Source organism: Cherax quadricarinatus, chromosome 46, assembly GCF_038502225.1.
Source record: "Cherax quadricarinatus isolate ZL_2023a chromosome 46, ASM3850222v1, whole genome shotgun sequence".
NCBI classification, from domain to species: domain Eukaryota; kingdom Metazoa; phylum Arthropoda; class Malacostraca; order Decapoda; family Parastacidae; genus Cherax; species Cherax quadricarinatus.
The window spans coordinates 26,314,081-26,330,480 of NC_091337.1; positions in this window are offsets into that span (position 1 = coordinate 26,314,081).

The window sequence follows — 16,400 nt, forward strand, 5'->3', positions numbered from 1 at the left end:
GCTGTGTAGCAACACTGGTAATATTTAAATTGTATAATGCAGGATCGGTATATTATTTTCTGTAACTGTTGTTGCACATATCATAGATATTTTGCTATAATTTATCATCGCTTGTATTGTAGCAATGTTTTAAATAAAATATATAAAAAAAAATATCACGAAAACAACTCTGACCAGTGTCTATGTTTTCAGATTCCTTTTCCTCTAGAGAACGACGGTAAACAGTCCTTCCCAGCACTCAGAGTTAGCTCTCTCTCAGGTTTCACCACAACGCCTGTGGGGAGGCATGGAAGGTATTCAGGCTTAATTCAGAGAATTGGAGCTCAGATCCAGTTTCCTAGATCAAGAGCCCCTCACCAGCATCAAGGAATCTTCCTTGGCAAGAAAGGAACCCTCATTGGCATTACATAACCTCCTCCAGTTTGGTAATGCCTGCCTCGATTTTCCACCTAAGAGGGACAAATTCCTAGCAACGTCTGTCATTAGGGAACTGTTACAAAATGCGATATCTGTAAAGTATAGACATCTCCAGAGATTACTAGAAGATCAACTTATTGATCCCCCTAGAGCATCTAGCTTGTTTCAGGTTTAGTAACAGTTTCAGAATATGATCGAGTACAGTTATCCCTTGAATCTGAGAAAAATATTGAGTGTTTTGGAATCACAACTACATAAACCAACGAAATAAAATTTGAGAGCTTTAATAACAAAGTTGTCTAGCTGGACAATATCAAAGTAAATAAATTTGATAAAATGTAGGATATAAGATCCTGCACTTTTCTTGTAGCTCAGTGTTAAAATGCATATATACTAGTATAGTGCTGAGGACACATTTCGTAACAGTACGACTCTATCGTCTGGTGCGTTGATATCAAGTATAAGAGTAATACTTGTATATACAAGTGTGTATGAGAATGTGTGTGTTCACAGTGTTCGTTATGTCTCGTTAATAATAATAATAATAATAATAATAATAATAATAATAATAATAATAATAATAATAATAATATTCATTTCTGCAAGTACTTGTACAAGGTATACAGGCCTAGATAACATCAATAATATAGAAAGCCCCTTTTAATGCAGAGCATTTCGGGCAAATTAGGTCAGTTTTGTCCCAGGATGCGACCCACACCAGTCGACTAACCCAGATACCTATTTTACTGATGGGGAACATAGACAACAGCTGTAAGGAAACACGCCCAATGTTTCTAGCCTCTCCCAAAATCGAACCCGGGCATAAACATCCCTTAATACAAAATCTAAGTCCAGCACAACTAAATCCCCAACTACAACGATGCGTAGATGCCACTACAAATTAGGTCAGAAGCTTTAGCCTGGGGCCAGGAACAATCGAGTGTCATGGCAACACACAGCCTCTGCAAGACAAAAAAAAAATTACTAAGTCTGAACAATGCTCTGTGAACAGAGTTACACAGAGAAACAAGAAGTATGTTTCTGCTCTCCCACGAAATGATGCTTTATCATAACAGAGTCCATATAAAGAACAAACAGCCAGAGAGACGAGAGACAAGAGAGATGCTTCTAAAGCAGGAAGCAAATCTGGAGAGGGAAGTAGGGAGGGCAGTCTCCCACCTCAGATGCGATCACGTGACTAATCGGTACTACTCCAGCGACGACAGGTAAACAAGCAAGCCGGTAGTTAGCAAGGCAGTCTGCCAGAGCAGACAGCTAGTTACAACTCTCCAACAGCGAACACAGTGAAGTGTAACTGTAACATTCTACCAACAGATGTAGCTAATAAATAAGTCAAATAATTATATAAAGCAAGATTTTTCCATTTTAGTTATTAATGAAAATATCGGCAAAAGATAATATATACATAAATATACATTATATACACTGGGTCCCATTCAGGGGGCGGAATACGAACTAAATAGGCTCTCCAAAAATGTTTAATTTGTTCACCTTTCTCACTATCCAAAAATACCAGGGAAGTGACAGCTAAAACTTCCCCAAAATCTTCACAATTACAGCAAATATCGGTATGAAACTAGAGAAAAATACTACAGAAGAATCAAGACTATTCACAAATGATGAAAGCAGTTATCCCCTGAGATCCCACAACACCGATTTTCTACATGGTAAACACAGACCCTAAGTTCTAAACAACGACAGAGTCCTTTATGATAATTCATTTAGTGTATAAGCAATGACAGCCCAAGAACCAGAAATCTGGAATATTGTACTGTCCTTCCCAAGTACATCTGCTGGTGGTGTCCCTGGTGGTGTCCCTGGTGGTGTCCCTGGTGGTGTCCCTGGTGGTGTCCCTGGTTGTGTCCCTGGTGGTGTCCCTGGTGGTGTCCCTGGTGGTGTCCCTGGGTTACACTTGCAAATGCTAAATTCAGAAGCTAGAAATTTAAAAACATAAGAATAGAGAAGCACCGTGGCAGGCTTACTGGCTTATACTAGGTATGTACTGGATGAGTATACTCATCCAGGTTATTCCAAAAGTTACCCAAGAAGTTAGCTTATGTATCTCAGATAACACATGCGTAGTGTTTATATTAATATTTCGCTGTATATGTTTGCACATGGACAATTCCAAGACTGGAATACCATTATATCAAATAAAGAAACAATTAAACTTAAATAGTACATACGTTACTTGCTAAGCTATTTTTAAAGTCAAACATATACACTTATTAATATTAAAGAATTCTTAAGCAGATAACAACAGTATGACAGTCCAGGGATCGAACCCGTGATATTATAGCCTAAATTCACAACACTCCAGATCACTGAACCATCAATGCTAAAAACATCAGGTAAATATTACAACTAGATATGTCACACCTGATGCGAGCACAAACATGGCAATGGTAAGGTCAAAACTAATTTCATCATTCTCAGTAGTCTAGAACGATGAGCAATTTGGCTGGTTTCCTATGGGCTGGTCCAAAATGTCACTGGTTCGACCCCCGGCCTGTCACCTTCTAACTTAAACAAGCATGGAAGTCTTAGAGTAACATTATTATTCCCTTTAGTAATGGCTGTAGAGTTAAAAGGAAAATAATGACTACACAACTTTCACAGTTCTGCAAAATGTCTTCTTATGGACGATGTGCAAGATGTTTGGCACATGACAAATTTAGAACTAAAATTCAAGGAAAAGTAAGAAGTATGATGTCTTGATCTACATTCCTGAAACCTTAACAAGAGTAATTTATAAATTATTTTGAAGCATTATAAGGAAGACACATGTGGAACAACTACAATATATACTAACTTCCTCACTGAACTTCATCATTGATTCAGAAATAGAAAATTATGCCTTATGATTATTATAAAGTTTTTATATGTTATTTGAGGTGAGTCAAAAAGAAAAACAATGGGAGCGGTTTATAAAAACTAACAAAAAAAATGCATGAAAGGTATAGAAAAATGAGAATTTTTTGACAAATGTAAATTATTGCAATATCAATAAAAATCTAGATAATTATATAAGATGAAGTATCAAGACTGAAGAGAGTAATTAAGGATACAATAATAATAATAATAATAATAATAATAATAATAATAATAATAATAATAATAATAATAATAACAACAACAGCAGAAACATCACCAGCAACAACGACAGCCATTACTACAAACATTACCAAAATCACAACAACAACAACAACAACCACAACAGCTGCTGCAACAGCAGCAACAACAACTAAAACAAGCACAATAATAATAATAATAATAATAATAATAATAATAATAATAATAATAATAATAATAATAATAATAATAATAATAATAGTAATAATAATAATAATTGCTTTACTACTACGACTATTACTACCGTTACTACTACTACTAACAATAATAATCTTTATTTTTACAAGTACACGTCTTGTGGTCTAGTGGCTAGCGCGACGGGCTGGAGTTTTGAGACTCTATGACCGCGGGTTCAATCCCGGCCGGGGGTATGGTTTACTGACGTAGTTGACATCAATGACATACTACCATTTAGAAAGCCCCTTATTTACAGAGCAACTCTGCCAAATTAGATAAATTTTGTCCCCAGGATACCTATTTCACTTATATGTGAACATGGACAGCAGGGGCCTTAAGGGAATGCGTCCTTATGTTTCCACCCGTACCGAAGATATATACCCCTCCACATGACCCGCCACCACCACCACCACCACCACCACCACCACCGGTCCACCACCACCACCACCACCACCACCACCACCGGGCCACCACCACCACCACCACTCCACCACCACCGCCACCACCATCCATCCACCACCACCTGCCACCACCACCACCGCTCACCACCTACCACCACCACCACCACCTGTCCACCACCACTCACCACCACCACCAGCACCACCACCACCACCACCACCGTCCACCACCACCACCTACCACCACCACCGCCACCTACCACCACCACCTGCCACCACCACCACCACCACCACCACCCACCGTCCACCACCACCACTCCACCACCACCACCACCGCCACCACCACCACCACCACCACCACCACCACCGGCCACCACCACCACCACCACCACCACCACCACCGCCACCACCACCATCCACCACCACCACCACCACCACCACCGCCACCACCACCACCACCACCACCACCACCACCTGCCACCACCACCACCACCATCCACCACCACCGCCACCTACCTAACCACCACCTACCACCCAACCACCACCACCAACCACCACCTACCACCTACCACCCCACCACCACCACTCCACTACCACCACCACCACCACCACCACCACCCTACCACCACCTACCACCCGCCACCACCACCATCCACCTACCACCACCACCATCCGACTGGACCAGGCCACCACACCATCCACCATCCACCACCATCCACCACCACCACCACCACCAACCACCCACCACCACCACCACCACCACCACCACCACCACCACCACCCCACCACCACCACCACTCCCACACCACCACCACCGCCTACCACCACCGCCACCACCACCACCACCACCACCACCCACCACAGTCCACCACCACCACCGCCACCACCACCACTCCACCACCTACCACCACCACCGCTGCCACCACCACCACCACCACCTGCCACCACCAACCACCGCCACCACCACCACCACCGCCTGTCACCTGCCACCAACCACCTACCACCACCTACCACCACCGCCACCACCACCACCACCACCACCACCACCGTCCACCACTCCACCACCACCACCACCACCACACCACCACCACCACCACCACCACCGCCTGCCACCACCACCGCCACCACCACCACCACCACCGGGCCACCACCACCACCACCACCACCACCGTCCAGCCACCACCACCACCACCACCACCACCACCACCACCGCCACCACCACCACCGACCACCACCACCACCGGGCCACCACCACCACCACCACCACCACCACCACCGGCCAACCACCACCACCACCACTCCACCGGGCCACCACTCCACCACCACCACCACCACCACCATCCACCACCATCCACCTACCTACCTACCACCACCTAGCACCACCACCTACGCCACTGACCACTGGGCCACCACTCCACCACCTACCACCACCACCACCACCACCGCCACCACCACCACCACCACCGTCCACCACCACCACCACTACACTCTCCCTCACCACCGCCCACCACCACCACCACCACTACACTCTCCCTCACCACCGCCCACCACCACCACCACCACCACCGCCACCACCGCCACCGCCACCACCGCCACCACCGCCACCACCGCCACCACCGCCACTCCACCACCACCACCACCACCGTCAACACCACCACCACCACCACCACCACCACCGGCCACCACCACCACTCCACCACCACCACCACCACCACCACCACCGTCCACCACCACTCCATTACCACCACCACCACCACCGTACTACTCACTACACCACTACCACTAACTCACTACCACCACTACCACCACCACCAATTACTCACCACCACTACCAATTACCTACCACCACTACTACTACCTGCCACCACCTACCACCACCCTTGCCACCTACCTATCACTTGCTTACTTCACTACCATCTACCTAACTTCACTACCACCACCAACCACTCCACCACTACCACCACCTTAACTACTCCCATTGCCACCTACTACTACCACTACCTAACCACTACTACTACTAATAATAATAATAATAATAATAACAATAATAACATTTTCAAACAAGAACACATACATCCGATAACAGATCCTAGTTGGCATTTTATTTGTCTGTACCTCCCTTCCAGAAAGCCCTGGTTCAGTGCACAATAACCTAGACAGCCTAAGCTTTCAGGGTCCTCCCCAAGATAAACCCACAAATAAGCAGCTGGCTAACGCCTAGGTAATTCCTACTTTCTACTGCTAGGTCAACAGGGACCAGAAGGGTGGTAAGAAAACATGCCCAATGCTCAGCCATGCTTTGACTGATCCCTGGGCCCTCACTCAGAGCTGAGAACCCTATCCAACCTGAAGCCTATGAGCGCCACCACCACTTTCTAAGACAGAATCAACACTCGTTCCATGCTGTCCCTGGTATATATAAACCTGATTATTATATTATCACTTAGTTCTCCTCCTCACTCCATTCTCTTCTTTTCGGAGGTTCTCTCTACCTTCTCTCTCTCTCTCTCTCTCTCTGTCTCTCTCGCAACTCTCTCTTTCTCTCTCTCTCTCTCTCTCTCTCTCAACTCTCTATCTATCTATCTATCTATCTATCTATCTCCCCATTTTTTCCTTGCGCTATTTAGCCATCTTTCAAACCGTACTGGCTTTAGATCTTTAACTTCAAACAGAAATGAGAGTTGCAGGAATCTTGTACAGACTTCACAAGAGGACGGAGAATTTTTGATGTGATCTTAACACACGCAAAAGAAAGTTCTGGCCTCATAGACTGGGAAAAATACTGGAGTTGGGAATTATTTTACTATCAGAACACAAAGACAAACACTTAGGAATAACCAGTGTTGTAATTCTTGTCTTCCTTATTGTAAACAATGGAGAATGGTATTCAGGATCCTAGACAAGACTTATTTTAAAACACTCTTCTATGTGTGAGTTATTTCAAAGAAAGTGCGTAGAGCAACAATCAAGATTAATCACTTTGACCTAACTGGACTGGGTGAGAACTAGGAATTATGTTACTGGAAAGTTAGTGAAGACTTGGTAGTAGGCATGAAAGAAAGGACATTTTTAAACTTAAATTTAAAAATTAGTTATTAATAATGACACATTAAAAGGAGAACATGAGGAAAGTCTGTAAAATCGAAAACTTCATGGTTATTTCACGTGAGCTTATTTTGAAAAGAGAGTGGAACCTCCAACTCCAACTGCCATGCAACATGAGATATTTATAAATTCCTTTTAACATCCCCAGTGACACTCAGTTCACTCTGCAGAAATATGAATAAATAGCACGAATGCACAGGCATACTACAACAAGGGAAAAGTATCCGTGGTCAATACGGCACTCCAAAGCTGGACATTAACTTAACAGGAGGAGTAGAGCCAAGCGAAGTAAAGGAACAACATTAACTTGAAGCGACAGAACATATGCAACTCCTCACAGATTATTTAAACAAATAAAACAGAAACAGCTATAAAATACAGGAGGAGAGGATGGAGAGCAACAACAAGGTAATGAGGAAGTAATGAAGAAGACTTGTGACAGCAAAGTTAAAACACCTCAGCAACAAGAAATAATTTATGCTCACGCTCCCCAGTGACGATAAGAACACTAACACAAGCGTCAAAGTGTTATATTGCTTGACACTGTCCTTCAGCTAATGGCACACAGAAGGTGTGCAGTAATAGAGATGTGTTAACGTCAGTTCCTAGTATCTATACTAACAGCAAGATGGGTTACAAGGCAGCAGTGCCAGTAGACAGCAATTAACCAAGATTCTTGCCACGATTCATGCAACGATGGATGTGCAAACCTTTTCCCTAAACATAACCATGCGATGATACTTGCAAAAGTCGAAACATTACTCCTGAAATCCAACTTAATAATTAAATTGCTCTTCTCCAGTGTAGCCTGGATCTTCCCCTCCTGCTCTCTCTCTCTCTTCCCCTCCTCCCTCCTCTCTCTCTCTCTCTCTCTCTCTCTCTCTCTCTCTCTCTCTCTCTCTCTCTCTCTCTCACGATTATACGATAGCAACTTTGTTGACCCAACTCGCGAAATCGTAATGACACGATTGCAAACAAACTATAAACTGGGCAGTGTAAAACTGCGTTTACACTGCAAACTGAACTGCATTGGCCCCATCCTAATGGCAACCAAAGCCTAACTTATCACACTGGAGCTTGGACTTCCTGTCATCACTACTGACTTCCTATACATTCACCTGACGGCTCGTGCTCCTCAAATAAGGACTCTGACAACAGGTTCAACTTGGAGAGGCCAAGTATAGATACCTGAAAAAATCTGAGAAAATAATTAATGTATAATTGCTTAATAGATCCCATCACACATTGGATTACTCCCTTCAGGATAAAGTTGATATGTTAGCCCTAAAAAAAGTACCCTAAAGGAAAATGTAGGAATATAACTTTGTATATCTGTTTTACCTGGAGTTTACCTGGAGAGAGTTCCTGGGGGTCAACGCCCTGCATGGCCCGGTCTGTGACTTCCAGGCCTCCTGGTGGATCAGGAGTCTGATCAACCAGGCTTGCTTGCTGCTGGCTGCATGCAAAACCTGTGTCCCTAACATTAGGAATAATATTAGGAGAGAAATAAATAACCTTCAAACTGGCTTGTTAGTAGGAATGCAATTAGGAAGACTGAGGCAGATCTATAACCTACACTCAACATGAACGTAGATAAGAACGTTTACAGAGCAACTTCCAATGTAAATAAACAGACTGACTGATGTCGTAGTGGCCAGGCTTAGGTTTGGTTACAAGTATTTCTGGCAGTTTAGAAGACACGCAGATGATGATCAACCGCTGGTAAACCGGACAATCCACAAGAAAGTGGCAAACCGAAATAGGACCCGACAAACCTCACAGAGGGAAATAGGGTGTCACCCCATGAGATACCCATAAGTAAGACGGGTATGGCCAATGTGGAGATGGGAGAGCGCAGTCTCTTGAGTAGGGCAACGGTGGTAAGATGACCATAAACCCATATAACGTAATTTGTTATGGTGCATATCCTACCACCGTTGTTGCCAATGGTTGCGAAAACGGGTAAATGATCTAGATTCCACGGCAAACTACACCTCCCCCGAGGGACCTTATGAAGTTGTAGGATGCCTGGTACACTTTCCCCTGCCTAGGAACCGTAATGTCATAGGGAAGACCCCAGAGCGTACAAACGTGATGGGGAGAAAGGGAGAGATGTGAAGGGGAGGAGGAATGGGATGGGAGGGATTGGGAGGACGGGACTGGGGAAGGGGACTGGGGGACTCAGGTTCGGTTGGAGGAAGAAGACCAAAGTGTCTAATTCCTCAGACCTAGAGCCTCTTCTCCACTACAAGGAGCCCCTCGCAAGGAGGTAATCTGGCATAACATCTGTTTGTCGTGGTTTATTGTATAGAATAACTAATGGTTTACTTAATTTCTCTTTACATTCCTTTAGAATTCTTGAAAACAGTTCGTTAAACTACCTCTAGGAAGTCTTTAGACTCTAAATTCCCAGTCTAGGAATTCCAATCAATATGACTAAGTTAAAATCCTATAGATTTACTACAGTATCGTGCCTTGCTGCCTTAACAATTTCTTTTCAAATAAGTCTCCCTTGGTCCCTATCCAAGTTGATGGCAATGAGTGTGCCTCAAGGAAGACTCGCGAGGTGCTTTCAGCTAGGCTGGTAGAGATGATCTTTGCCATAGAGCGTCATTACTTCACTACGTGGTAGTTGCAGACATGACTGGGGCCAGCTAGGCGAGCATAGGTCTCTGTACAAAGGTGCTCAGTCAACTCACGCATCCGACGCCTAGGTTGGTTGATTACATATCGAGGGCCAGTGGATTCTAAGGAATTCGTTACTTTAGTATAGTTACAGACCATACTGTGGAAAAAAATCAGGAAACTCCTAGCACAGCTACATATAACAGACTAAATCAAGAGGAGGAGATACATATTATTCACATAGTTATCATGGTTTCTACTCAGTTTCCACAATAAAATGATGCTTATCTGTGCATTATGAGCACAAAGGCACTTGACAACATATTTGGGCATAGGAAAAATGACTTGAAAAACAATTTACCTTAAAAGATATATCATGTGACCTACGGTACTTGGTCGAACACATTTTCTCTATAATTCTCCACAGACATTATAGTAACATTAAACTGTTCACCAAAAATAGCAGTATGTAAAGTAAAAGGACACAAGTGCAACTAATGTGACATTTATTGTGGCAACGTTTCGCTCTCCAGGAGCTTTACCAAGCCATTACAAACAATACATGGACACAGAGGGTATATAAAGGCTCAGAGTGAGGTGTAATACTAGTTAGGTACCATTTCGATGTTCACTGGTGGAAGTAGTAGTAGCAGTAGTAGTGGTAGTGACAAAAGTAATGCAATATGGTAGAGCAATTAATTCGTACATGAGTAAAAGGATATAAAAGCTATTACTTAGGTAACATAAAATAGGTTGGACAAATATAGACTGGAATGAGGCAGCTTGTTTCAGTGTTCACTCTCTGTGCTTTGTGTAGTATAACAGGAGAGACTATGTGATGGCAGGGTTTACAGTTTTCAGGAGGATTCTTGCTAAGACTTCGGAGATGGTGAAGCTGCCGTTGTTTTGTTTAATTGTATTCGAAACAGCGATCAGTGCTGATTCGAGGCACTTGCGTCTGCGGAAATTAGTTTCTTTGATCACTAATTGGGCGTCTCTGAATTTCATGAGATGATTGGTGGAATTTCGGTGTTGTACACAGGCGTTGTTCAAGTTATCGTTCCTACATGCGTAAATGTGTTCATTGAGGCGGGTGTCGAGGTTTCTGGCTGTTTCACCTACGTAAATCTTATCACAGCCTCCACAGGGTATAGTGTAAACTCCTGGATTGACTGGTTCGTGGTGCTTGGATTTTGTCCTGGTTAGATCTTTTATTGAAGTGCTAGAAGCGATGGCGACTCTGGTGTTAGCTTGTGAAAGTACTTTTGAGACGTTCAGTGCAACCTGACTGTTGGGAAGAATTATAACTTTGCTGGGAGTGGTGTTGATGCGTGGAGAATTTATGATCTGAAGAGCTCTTTTCTTGCAGTCTTTGATGAAAAAAGGAGGAAAATGTAACTCTGTGAATGTTTGGTGAATGTATGTACACTCCTCGTCAAGAAACTCAGGACTACAAATTCGGTATGCTCTTAGGAAAAACCCGATGATGATACCTCTTTTGGTCTTGGTATCTTGATTGGAATAGAAGTGTGTGAGATCATTTTTATTGGTGGGTTTCCGATAAACTTGAAATCTTAGGTTGTTGTCTACTTTGTGAATGAGGACATCGAGGAAAGGTAGCTTGTCATTGGACTCTTCTTCTAGTGTAAACTGGATCGCCGGTTCAACTGCGTTGAGCCTTGCCTGAAGATCCCGGACATCAAAACGTTTTGGAGTTATTACGAGGACATCGTCCACGTAACGTAACCAAGTGACGCTTGAAGGGATGATGTTGGCGAAGTGTTAGGACTCTAGGTGTTCCATGTATAAGTTTGCTAGGACGGCACTTATGGGGGACCCCATTCCCATGCCGTAGGTTTGTTTGTAGAGCTTGTTATTGAAAGAAAAACAGTTGAAATTAACACAGAGTTCAATCAAGTCAACAAAATCTCCGGGAGGTAGAGGAAGATTAAGGTCCTGATTGACTTTACGTCGTAGAACCTCGATGGCTTTTTTGGTAGGTACTTTTGTGAAGAGGGAAGTCACATCCAAACTGCTTAGTTTCTTGTTACGGATGGAGAGGTTACGGATGCGGTTGAGAAGGTCACCTGAGTGTTTAAGATGAGCGGGGCTGATGGTCCCCAGAAGGCAGAAAAGATGTTTGGTAAGAACTCCGGCTAGTTTGTGTGGAGCACTGCCTATTCCTGACGTGATTGGTCTGAGTGGGATATTGTGTTTATGGGTCTTGGGTAAACCATACATGTGTGCTGGTTTAGGGTTGCCTGGTAACAAGTACAGAAGTTTCTTCCCTTCTCTAGTGCATTTGAGTATTTGTCTGGTTTTGTATAGAAAATCTTTGGTGAGCGTCTCCCACTGTTGAGTGCTGATGGGTTCGTATGCAGATTGATCATTCAAAAGGGTCCATCATTTTAGTGTTGTAGTCACTGGTGTTGAGGATGACGACTCCACCTCCTTTGTCGGCGGTGGTGACGATAATGTTGGGGTCGTTGGCGAGGTTCTTAAGGACAGTGATGTATCGTCTAGGAAGATTAGAAGAAGAAGGTTCACATAAAGCTGCAGTGAGAAGGCCCTGTATATAACCCTTCTGGAAGTTGCTGTCACTGTGTCTATGGTTCCTGATAACTAGATTGAGTTGATAGTTAGGTTTGTGTATGTTGGTGGTAAATTTGAGTCCCAGACTCAGTGCTTGTTTTTCGTAGTCGGTTAAGGTGCGTGACGATAAGTTGTTTATCAGGGATTCACGTCCCATTTCCTTCCATCGACTGTTAGTGCAGAGGTACTGAAGTTTGCGATTGAGTTTGATCTTCTGTTGGAGGTTAGCTGTGGTGACTGTGCTGAGAATATGCTCAGCAGTGTGTTGGTCAATCTGAAGATTGGCCCTCATATTCCTTGCAGTTTCAAAGGTTTCCTTAGCGATGTTAGAAAGTTCTTCGGCACATTCAGTTAAGTAAGCTTGGGTAGCTGGAGAGAAGGGGTGCTTGGAGTTCGAGAGTTGTGCAGGAGTAGACTTAGGGATCACCTTCTCTGCCAGGCAATCTTGAAGGAAGTTGTGTCTATTGCGATAGCTGTGAGCACGAAGAAGGGTGTCCAAATAACGTCTGCATGAAATGTCCATTATGTTGCGGTGTCCGACAGATTGTAATAAAGTTGGTAGAATTACCGACAATATGTAAAGTAAAAGGACACAAGTGCAACTAATGTGACATTTATTGTGGCAACGTTTCGCTCTCCAGGAGCTTTATCAAGCCATTACAAACAATACATGGACACAGAGGGTATATAAAGGCTCAGAGTGAGGTGTAATACTAGTGAGGTACCATTTCGATGTTCACTAGTGGAAGTAGTAGTAGCAGTAGTAGTGGTAGTGACAAAAGTAATGCAATATGGTAGAGCAATTAATTCGTACATGAGTAAAAGGATATAAAAGCTATTACTTGGGTAACATAAAATAGGTTGGACAAATATAGACTGGAATGAGGCAGCTTGTTTCAGTGTTCACTCTCTGTGCTTTGTGTAGTATAACAGGAGAGACTATGTGATGGCAGGGTTTACTGTTTTCAGGAGGATTCTTGCTGAGACTTCAGAGATGGTGAAGCTGCCGTTGTTTTGTTTAATTGTATTCGAAACAGCGATCAGTGCTGATTCGAGGCACTTGCGTCTGCGGAAATTAGTTTCTTTGATCACTAATTGGGCGTCTCTGAATTTCATGAGATGATTGGTGGAATTTCGGTGTTGTACACAGGCGTTGTTCAAGTTATCGTTCCTACATGCGTAAATGTGTTCATTGAGGCGGGTGTCGAGGTTTCTGCATTTAGGAACGATAACTTGAACAACGCCTGTGTTCAACACCGAAATTCCACCAATCATCTCATGAAATTCAGAGACGCCCAATTAGAGATCAAAGAAACTAATTTCCGCAGACGCAAGTGCCTCCAATCAGCACTGATCGCTGTTTCGAATACAATTAAACAAAACAACGGCAGCTTCACCATCTCCGAAGTCTTAGCAAGAATCCTCCTGAAAACAGTAAACCCTGCCATCACATAGTCTCTCCTGTTATACTACACAAAGCACAGAGAGTGAACACTGAAACAAGCTGCCTCATTCCAGTCTATATTTGTCCAACCTATTTTATGTTACCCAAGTAATAGCTTTTATATCATTTTACTCATGTACGAATTAATTGCTCTACTATATTGCATTACTTTTGTCACTACCACTACTACTGCTACTACTACTTCCACTAGTGAACATCGAAATGGTACCTCACTAGTATTACACCTCACTCTGAGCCTTTATATACCCTCTGTGTCCATGTATTGTTTGTAATGGCTCGATAAAGCTCCTGGAGAGCGAAACGTTGCCACAATAAATGTCACATTAGTTGCACTTGTGTCCTTTTACTTTACATATTGTCGGTAATTCTACCAACTTTATTACAAAAATAGCAGTGCAACACTGGTATACATGACAGACGATTATGTGCGGTGAAACTTAAAGTAATGACGCAAATGTTAGTATTGCAGATGGAAAAGAACCTGCGTCCGCGGTGTTGGCTTAGTAGACTGATTTGGAGCTTGACTTACGGGCTAGGCACCTGTAATCTACAGGACTGCGTATATTAGTGGTGTCATGGTTTGACGTCCTGACGTAGGGTGTGGCATAGAAGACTCGATTTGAACCTGGCTAAGAGGCTAAGCACTTTCAAGATCACAGGATGAAAGAGTCACTGATGAACAGAAATTAAAGTCGGAAGAGGCTGAATAGAGAATAGGGAGTGTGGCTGTACATGTTGTGTGTCAGTGTGTAAGATACACATACTTTGGCAAGGTAAGTCCAAGGCTTTGTCATCCACAGGCCTTTATCTGTGACTTGGCATGTAGAAAAACTCCACCACAAGCGACGATCACTTATCGAAGATGAACACACAGCTTTTGCCAGAAATTCACAAGGAATTCACGGGAAGAGCATCGTGTAAGAGTGTGAATGGTGGAGGGAGCTAGCATGTGTACGTAGCGTGGACCTGACCAAAGGGGACATTCCAACGAGAAAAATCAGTAAACTTACCTCTGGTGTGCTGTAACCTGGCATGATGAAACTGTAACAACAGGCAGTAATGATGCTGGGCAAGTACCAGATGATGCTGAACACTTGAGTAAGAACACGTAGTAGGAGGCTGTGAGAGGACAAAGATGACATTCAAGATTTCTCGGGAAAATTAGGAGTGTTTGGGCATAAATTCTGGATATACCTGCATCTCAGTGTTGTGGCTTTCAGATATGATGTTAATATAACCCTCTGGTTGATGTCTAGATGGAGTGATGAAGTGACTCAACATGGGAGTTCTGTCTTCCCTCTCTCTGTCATTCCTGAATATAACGCAAACTATGAATTATGGCTTTAGCAGGATTGTGCATCGTTTGTTGTGGTTAGTAAACAATTGGTACGGAGACAAGCTTAGGTTTATTGGGTTATTGAGTACACAGTGAATGTTTCGTGCTAGTCCCTTGACAGACCGAAAGGCCTATGAGGTAGTGAGAGAAGACGTCATACGACCTATCCTGCGTCTGAGCCATCAGGGTAGAACAGGGTGCACTGCGCTGAGCTCTAACTTGAACTAGTTCTGCTAGGTAGCAGCACATGTTGATTCCCGATTATGATTTCGATACACACGGATTCTGCAAGAGGACGGCGCAGCGACAGGACATTTGTGTTTTCACTCTGAACACTAAGTCCCAAAGTTACATTTTTTGGGTTATCCTGAGTGCTAGTTTGATCAAAGCTGAGAGGAAAACTTGCTTGTTGTCACTTCGAGCCCCATCCCTTTAAGAAGGTAAGCTAGTCATAGCTTTATAGATGAATGGCTCAGAGAACAGACATGTTGATAAATTAGACACATGTGCAACTCTTGGGTATCTTTATTGAGGAAACGTTTCGCCACACAATGGTTTCATCAGTCCATACAAAGGAGAATCTTCAAGAACAGGAGGAAAATGAGGTAATCAGTCCCTCAACCTTGAGTCGATGTGGTCAGTCCATCAATCTTGAATAGAATACGGCATACGTGCGGAGAAGGAGCTTATAAACCATAGTCAGGAGAGGTGCAGCAGTCATAGGTGGTGTCACATTTGTTCAATACCCAAGAGTTGCACATGTGTCTAATTTATCAACATGTCGGTTCTCTGAACCATTCATCTACAAACCTGTCAGACACTGCAACTTCTTGGGATCTTAATACTTGGGAATTCTTCGCTTGTCTAATTCTTGGGCACGACCTACTTCCACATCTGAAATGGATGAATAATACGCGCAAACATCTTTTAGGCAGAAGAAATGAATTTATGGATGTATCAAAAGAGGACAATCTCAATATATACACGTTAAGAGGGAGGTTAAAAAAAGATAAGAAAAGCTAAACGAGACTATGAAATTAAAATGGCAAATGATTCGAAAACCAACCATAAAGTCTTTATCCAGGAACGTTTAGTTTAATATGTTTATTATGCACCCCATACCCATCCTGTG